The 7,760-nt window shown below is 35.0% G+C and overlaps 1 non-coding gene across 1 annotated transcript; it reads right to left on the minus strand.

The window, feature by feature from the left end:
- Positions 1-520: 520 nt before the first annotated feature.
- TRNAN-GUU (transfer RNA asparagine (anticodon GUU)) lies at positions 521-593 on the minus strand. The gene has a single exon. It is a non-coding gene; the product is annotated as a tRNA-Asn (tRNA).
- Between the last annotated feature and the right edge of the window lie 7,167 nt (positions 594-7,760).

Below are 7,760 nucleotides of genomic sequence, written 5' to 3' on the forward strand. Positions count from 1 at the left end.
TGTCGAAATGCGATCTCTCAGGCGAATGTGTGGTAAAACTGTGTACCATAGATGCACAAATGTCGAGATTCGTACGTGTAAGGCTGAGATAAGCATTATCGACAAAATCAAGAAAGGAACTTTGCGTTGGTTTGGACATGTAGAGCGAATGGACAACGAAAGAACGGCTAAAAATATTAACAATGTGAATGTTGATGGATGCAGAAATAGAGGAAGACCGAGAAAGACATGGCATGACTAAATCCAACAAATAGGTACTTGAAGGTGGACATGTTAAAAATCGGAATAATCGGCGCGTGCATGATTAGATATATAAATGTAAAGGAAGCGAAATCTGTATAAACAAAGAGTGATGTAGCGTTCTATCCTCTCTGCCTAACATTACGATGAAACGGAGTGATGGTCCGTTTGTTTGTTACAACTTTTTTTTTTATTGACAAACGAAATAAATAAATTTAGATTTAAAATCCATAGTAATATTGCGCCTTCTGGATAGAGAAAAAAAATTGCAAAATTATTACGCCCCCGGGTGGGCTCGAACCACCAACCTTTCGGTTAACAGCCGAACGCGCTGCCCATTGCGCCACGGAGGCTGACGCGCCCGATTACATTAATAATAGATATAAATCCTCAATATATAAATTAAACATGCTCGAAATAATAAACAATATTATATCATTGTGGAATTATTTTTGCAATTTGCATGTTGGGTATTTATACCTTTTTATCAACATTTGTTTTGAACTATGAATATCGTGAATTTATTTATTACTGACATCTAGCGACCAGTGTAAAAACTTCGGCCTTTCAGGAAAGTGATTTTTCAGAATATTAGTTTATTTAGAGTAGGTAGACAATAATAATATTATACCGACCTAATATACATAATATTAAAAAATATATATAAATTAGTACTAGGTACTAGGTAGTTAGAAGATACAAAAATTAACTATGTTACGTTAATTAAGTCTAGTTCAGCAATTAATAATTATTACGTTTTACATTACAATACGCACTTTTTGCTAAGAATAGGTATACCGCAGCCTCAAACGAAACCGTCTTCTTTCTTTTCACTGAGAACCCGTCTTGTGTTCCATTCAACTGAGGCTTCGGAACTTATCTTTTATTTCGAATTTCTGAAGCACTTCGAAGCAAATGGTCGCCTGTTTCGGAATAACTGGACATGTCGCCACCGTTCCATTAGAGCAACGTATAACGGTCAATTCTGAATGGTACACCAACATTTGTTTGCCAGAAGTGTTCGGAAAAATAAGGGAAACCAATTGCTAAAGACAAATCATTCTCCACCACGACAATGCAAGCTGTCACACATCAGCTCAAACAAATGCATTTTTGAGCATTCAAAACATCGAATTGATGGGTCATCCGCCGTACAGTCCTGATTTTGCACCCAATGATTTTTCTTATTCCCGCATTTCAAAAATAAATTGCGAGGTCAACGTTTTTCGACGCCTGAAGAAGCGGTTGATACCTTCAAATCACATGTTTTGGAGGTATCTCAATCGGACTGTAAAAAGTGCTTCAAAAAATGATTCAAACGCATGCAAAAGAGTATTGATCTTTAATGAGAATATTTTGAAAAACAATAAAGCCATTTTCGATTATAAATATTTGTTTTTACTTGTCATTTTAAAACTTAAGTAGCAACCTCGTACTATTTTCAAATATAACTAACAGCAACTAATATTCTGTGTCATCAAAAAAAAATACTTCTAATAATATTCATCAAAACCGATGATTTATCCTACTTCATCGTCATCATCATGGTGCATAGAGCACTGCATAATTCAATCAAATACAGCGTATCTCGATTATCCGTTACCTGATGGTAAAGTGATTCCGTCTTTAGTTTGAGGTTCCAGTACAGGGACTGTGAAATACTTCAATGTAAAAATACCTTTATATTTCGTGGCAACATTCCCAGAAAACGAACCCGGGACTTCGAGCATGGCATGTGAACGCTCCAACCACAACGCTGCAAGGTACATTTTTCTCCTTACTTTTTCCTTTTTCGGGATTTTTACCTGAGAGCAGCCATTGAGACAAAAACACTTGTCCAGAATTCCGGTTCTATTCCGCACACAGAACTGTATTCTTCATCCTTCTATTAAATAATACTAAATGTATATTAATAGAATAATTATTTTCTTAAAAATACATTTAGAAAAACACATTCAACTTCTTAATTAATTATTGTAAACTTTTTGAAAACCAAACCAGTCTGACGGTTTTTTGATTGACCGGTGTTTTGGTCCATTAAACTAGGGCCTTACTCATAAACTTGGCTTGAAGTTACGTCTTAGTATTATGGTATAATTCGTATGGGAATACCATCCTTATTATAGTTGTAGAATAAGGATGGTATTCCCAAAGTGGATTAATATCAACCTGTCATTTAAATTTCAAAATATTTACATATTTTATCAAGTGAGGGAAATTCTAAATAAAATAATATTCCGTGGAAACGTGCAAATATACTAATAGTTTTATTGAATATTGCGATGTTTGCCTCTTAAATAACAACCAATCTTCAAAATAAAGTTGAAGCACCTTTTAGAAACTCAATTTTTGTAAGTTTTCAATATTCGGGCGAGTATTGATGCAAGGTACAAGGTGAGTAATAAGAAGATGAAAAATATTGAAAAATTTGCTGTGTTTCCAAGGTTCACGTAACGAGAATTGTGGTGTAGTTTAAGTAAATATTACAAGTGTGTAATTTAAGAGTATCATTATTTTTCCGTGTGCTCTACACGGAAAAATAATGATAATGATTAATAATATATATTAATAATAAAAATGATTTCAGGCTGTCTGAATAAAAAATAAAGCTCTGTGTGTGAAAAAGTACCAGAACTCTGGACGAGTGTTTTTGAACCATCTAGAAATATGTTATAATCGTGATAGGAGTAGCATGCGCCACATTCAACAGTATGAAGGCTCTCTGGAGATCGGATATGAACTCAGTGAAAACCAAATGCGGCCTATAAAACGCCTTCATAACACCTATTCTCCTCTACGGATACGAATCGTGGCACCTCACTAGGGCAATGTTTCTCTAACGGCTGCCAACTCCTTTATGTCCTCCTAAGTCAGGTTCTCGTCCCGAAGTTCTGACATAAACTGCATACGAATAGTCAGCAGTGGACGTCTAGAACGTCGAGAACTTGATGCCTTGTAAAGTAGGCACACGTGGTTAAGGCACTCAGTAGGCATCCGCAGTATATGGCCCAGCCAACCGTATCGCCTCCGCTTGACTCCGCTAGACTCCGCTTGGCTCCGCTTGTTCTATTCAATAGAGCCTAAGGGCTTTAGTGAATTATTATTCTGAGATGTTTACCGACGAATGAAAAAATGGTAGAAAATACCTTTAAGAAAAGAAAATTTGAGTTCTTTGTAAGAGGCTTTATGTGAGTTCTTTGTGTGAGAGGCAAAAAATATGCCATATTTCAACAAGTCACTCTACAATGAACGATTGAAGAAAGACGCAGTGCAGGAAGACGACGCATCTCTTGGCTGAAAAACTTGCGAGACTGGTTCCATGACACTCAACCCTTGTTCAGGGCAGCTGCAAACCAAGTCAGAATTGCTGCGATGATATCTAACCTCCATCGGGAAGAAGAACGATAAGATTAAGAAAAATTACAGAAATCCTTACATTTATTTACTTACTTATTAATATACACGGCACGTCGTGCCTTTTACTATACAAAAAATACATATTGTGTAGAAATAAACACTTCAATAAAGTAGATAAAAGAGGAAAAAACAACAAAAAAAAAGCATAAAAAGTTTACATGTACATATTATATCACAATGGCTTCATTTAATGAACACGAAACATATTGTGTAAAAAAATATAAAGTCATTATAAGGAATAAAAAATAAAATTTAAAAAAAAACATTATATGTTATATAAAAATAAAAATGTACGAAAAATGTTGTTTTTTAAAAAAGTTATTTAAAGAAAAAGGATATATCTTTAATCATAATTACATTGAACAAAAAAATACAAAATTACAAAATCGAAGTTTAAGAGAAAAAAAAAATTTGTGTTAAAAATAAGAATAAAAAAAAACATGTAAAATATGTTCACTAAAATATACAAAAACTACAAAAACAGTAAAGAGAAAGCAATTAAATCTTTTAAAATATAGTATAGGTACATGACTATAGCTTGACAAATGTAAGTTACAGTTCATTATCTTTGAAATAATTAAAAAGAGTTGCTTTATATAAACTATACTTTATGTTAAATATATCAGCAACGTCAGAATAAGTATTGCCGAGTACATGGAGTCGATTCATAATAGCATTGTACGAGTATATCGTTCGCGAATTGTTGCAACTAAACGGGGGTACTCGACGAGTCATTCGTCCAGGTACCTTGAAGTTAATGAGCGCTAATAGATTTGAACAGTCCCATGTAAAGTTGACAATCTTAAATAAATTCAATAAATCTATAATTTTTCTACTCTCAGTTAGTTTTAACAAGTTCAAAGTATTTAATAGGAAATCATAGTTTATTAATTCACATCTAATTCCGAGTTTAAAATTAACATATCTTAAAAAAATATTTTGAACTCTTTCAAGAGTATATTGGTGTATACGGAGTTCATATAGTTGAGTTCTATTCCAACTGGCTCCTAACTAAAGCTGTATACATCAATTTCAAAGTAATTATATTTTAAAGTCCTTTGTCACTCGCAAAATAAATCGACATTTGTAATCTGGCTTTTTTGTATGAAGATTTGTACAGGATTTTTACACCCTTAAAATGGCGACAGTTTATACGATATAATGACCCAACAAAATTTATTTTTGAAAAAAACGAGAAATTGAGCCTTAAAAGAAGATTTCAGCATTACGATAAACTAAAAAATAAGGTTTTACCATATTTACAAATACGTTAAATATCTATTCTAAAAATGACTGTTTTCAGTGATTTCATAATCTATGAGAATTTTTTTCACTAACTTACAAGATAAAAATAAAAAAAAACAAAAGATACTGAGCCCTAGAAGAAAGTTTGAATTTTGACCAAGTATTTTTAAACTTTGGCTAAGACTTCTACAAGTACTTTAAATATCCCATCGAAATATCACATTTTAGCATTTTTCAGGCCACTCCCCCTTAAGGATTTATTGGCTATGCAGTTTATGTGACTCCATATGTGTATGTATTCGTTATTATTAGCTCCCATTTAAAAATCAGCTGGGTGTATTATTAAAATTTAGTGTGCTTGACGAAGTAGGTATACTCATCATCATTCCCTTTCCGCACCCAAAGGTGCATAGAGCACTGCATTGGTACACCAATCGAAGCGTATCTTGATCATTTTTGTTACACGAAGGTAAGATGATCAGTTTTACGCTTCAGGTACCAGTCCAGGGACTTTGAAATATCCTTGTGTGAAAACACCCTTTTAAATAAATATTTCATACCAACCATGTCGGGAATCGAACCCGAGCATGGCAGGCTAACGCGCTGATAAGTAGGTACACTAGCTTTCGTTGTTCTCAGTTATCAAGTCTGCCAACTTGGTACATTTATTGACTCGGGATTCATTTGCATACCGAAAACCGTAAGGCCACTCTTGAAATAAGTGAATACCTATCCTCAGACCGAGAGTGACCATTAATTTCGATTTGTAGGAAACCATATGCGGTCCTAGTACCTTATTTATAACATGTACATTTATTTTTATCATTATTTGGTTATTTCATTTTTCTAGAATTTTTGCCTGGGAAGCCAGGGTCGATAACACTTATCCAGGGTTCTGGTTTTATTTCACACTACTACTACTACTACCATCACGCCATTTTTTTTTCAAATAATGCTACATACCACACACCTATGGCCCGCATGTGTCGGGAATATAATATATACTGCCGAAACAATAAAATTGACATTTTTCATGATACTCTCTCAGCTTTTGCGAATAATCTCTTAGGAATAAATCTTATTCAATAGGTACACTCGTACAACTTATTTTTTATTGCATTGTATCCTGTATAAACAAAAATATTAAAAAAATATGTATTACAACTTAACGTATAAATCTATTTTGTGTAATTCTATAATTGAAGATATAAATGCATGTTAAATTATTTCGACGAATGCTTTAAATTGTATGTTTTCTAGTATGTATCTTTGTTGAATTATCTAATAAAATAAAATAAAATTTGTTGTATCTAATTATATTACCATCGCCAACTAACACTTCAGTCCGAACACTACAAATATACATGGGTGTACCAACGTAAAAAATAATCGAAGAATTAAAATATGGTCAGCCATCTTATTCCTTAAGTTTACGTCAGGGTTTGGACTGTGATATCTACTCGTCGTTCCAAGTTCTAGATTGTAGACAGTCATTGACTAGTCAAGTGGCACCCTTAATACGAGAGCTTTAGATCTTGGCACGGTCTTGGGGTGTTTTAGGCTAGAGCCAACAGATCAGAGTATAGGTATACTAGGTACGAGTGTTCGGCATTGTAAAGTCTGGTAAAATAAATCTCGTGAGCAAATTTCGGAACAGATAAACGTTTATTGAAAAAGTTATAAACATTACATTTTTCTTGAATTTGTTCTTGAATCTCCGTCTAATAATTCGAAATATCTGATTGGAATTAAAAAAACCGTCCAGTACGTTTATTTCATCATCATTCCATGTCCGCTCCCTAGATGGAGCATATGGTGTCCACGAAGATCCTCCAGGCATCTCTGTCGGCTGCCAGCTCCTGTGCATCCCAAGTGAGGTTCGCGTCTCGTAGTTCTGACATGAACTGCCGACGAGCAGTCAGCAGTGGATGTCCAGGACGTCGAGAACCTGATACCTTGTAAAGTAGGCAAGCGTGGTTAAGGCTCTCAGGAGGCATCCGCAATATATGGCCAAGCCAGCCGTATCGCCTCCGCCTGACGACAGTTGTCACTTTGCTATTTTAGTGACAATTTTGCTATTTTGGGCCCTAGTGAGGTGCCACGAATCGCATCTGTAGAGGAGAATAGGTGTTATGCAGGCGTTATATAGGCGGCATTTGGTTTTTACTGAGTAAATATTTGATCTCCCAGTTCTTTTTGAAAGCTGCTATTTTCCGTAACACAAACTCCCAGGTATTTGAAACTTTTGACCCTTTCGATGATTTGGTTTGACAGAGTCAGGGGATTTTGGGCATTCAGACATGAAGTGTTACTCAGTACATGAGTTTTTACAATTTTGCTTTTAAAACCCATGCATGCGGAGTACCTATTTAGGCTGTCTACAGTGGCCTGAAGGCCCGTGACTGAATCGTCAATTATAACCGCATCATCGGCATACTCTAGGTCGCAGAGTTTTTAAGAGAAGGAGATGGATATTCCCCGATGTTGATCGGGGAGTATCCATCTTATTCCACGATTCCACAATCAACTTGCTTAGGATGAAGTCCATGAGGATTGTAAAAAAGAACGGTGCAAGGACGCAACCTTGACAAACTCCGGTGGTGACCTCAAATCAGTCTATGACAACATCGTTGATTCTGATTCGGCATTCGCTATTTGAGTGGAGGGCTTTGATAAGTCCGACTAGTTTTATAGGCACCCCATATGATTCTTGTTTTTTCCAGAGTGTAAGTCTGTGTGGACTATCAAACGCTTTTTCGTAATCTACGAAGCACATAGCCAAGCAACTATTTAGTTCTTTGTTCTCCTGTAGAATACAGCGTATGTTTATCCATTTGTTTATGAACTCGTAACTAAAA

This window comes from Micrasema longulum, unplaced genomic scaffold (assembly GCF_059751315.1).
Source record: "Micrasema longulum isolate JH-2025_06_02 unplaced genomic scaffold, ASM5975131v1 h1tg000246l, whole genome shotgun sequence".
NCBI classification, from domain to species: domain Eukaryota; kingdom Metazoa; phylum Arthropoda; class Insecta; order Trichoptera; family Brachycentridae; genus Micrasema; species Micrasema longulum.